Genomic DNA, 1,226 nt, shown 5'->3' with positions numbered 1-1,226 from the left:
ACTGATGACTATACAACTCAAGCAAATCAGATGGTAAAGGGATATTTTCCTTCTGTGTAGCTACAAAATGCTCCAAAGAACATTAAAATGTGGACAGCACACCCAGTGCCAGAGATATTTGATTTTCACATGCATGCTGGAAAAAAAAGACTGACTTCAGGAGAGCAGGCATTAGCTAGCAAAATTAATACCTTCCCATCCAAATTTTATCAATTCTGGACTACATTTCCAAATGTGTCTTTTTCTCTTTAACAGTCATAGCCATAAATGATTGTTGTAACTCTGTGGTGCTCATAGCCATGGCTGTAGGAGAGGACTGGCCCTGCTAAGATTGCTGTGGAGCTGCTACAGCTCCAAAGGCTGCAAGGTGGCAGAAGAAGCCATGTTCCCCCTGCAGGGTACCCAGGTGTGCCCACCATAGGGATCCCAGGCCACACAGGCACCTCATGGGAGTGTGTCTGATTATAGCATCAGAGAATACTTTGTGTTGGAAGGAACATTATAGATAATCTTGTCCCTGCCATGCACAGGGACATCTTCCACTAGACCAGGTTACTCACAGCCCCATCCAGCCTGGCCTTGAATGCTTCCATGGATGGAGCACCCACAGCTTTCCTGGGCAACCTGTTGCAGTGTCTCGCCACCCTTACAGTAAAGAATTTCTTCCTAATATCTAATCTAAACCTACTGTCTTTCAGTTTAAAGTCTTTGCCCCTTGTCCTATCACTTGTAAAAAGTCCCTTTCCATCTCGTAGGCTCCCCTTTAGTACTGGAATGCTGCTGTAAGTTTTCCCCAAAGCCTCCTCCAGAACAAGCAGCCCCAGCTCTCAGCCTGTCTTCATAGATCTCCTTCATAGGGCATCTTCTGATGGTCTGTGCCTGACTCTGTGTGTGTCTGTGCAAGGACTAGGAGTTGGAATATATTGAAAACACTAGCCTGGTATTTTCTAGTCACTAGAAAATGTAGTCTAAGCAGTGGCTGCATATTTTCCTCACTGGTCTGCAGAATTATTTCCACCCCCACCAACCTTCCTGGTGAGCAGGGCATGGCTGTGCCATTGTGATTCAGGAAAGCTGGCTTTTGATTTTACTGATCTGTCTCTAAACTGATTGTTTTTCTACCTTCCTCTGAAGGTGGAGCAAGAGATGTACAGGTAATGAAATCAAAACTTAGGTTCTAAGAGCACTAATGATGACCATCATTAGTACATCAGAGGTATTTACAA

Source organism: Erithacus rubecula (genome assembly GCF_903797595.1).
Source record: "Erithacus rubecula genome assembly, chromosome: 2".
Taxonomy (NCBI): domain Eukaryota; kingdom Metazoa; phylum Chordata; class Aves; order Passeriformes; family Muscicapidae; genus Erithacus; species Erithacus rubecula.
The sequence above is the reverse complement of the archived record's forward strand: the minus strand, read 5'-3'. Positions refer to the sequence as shown.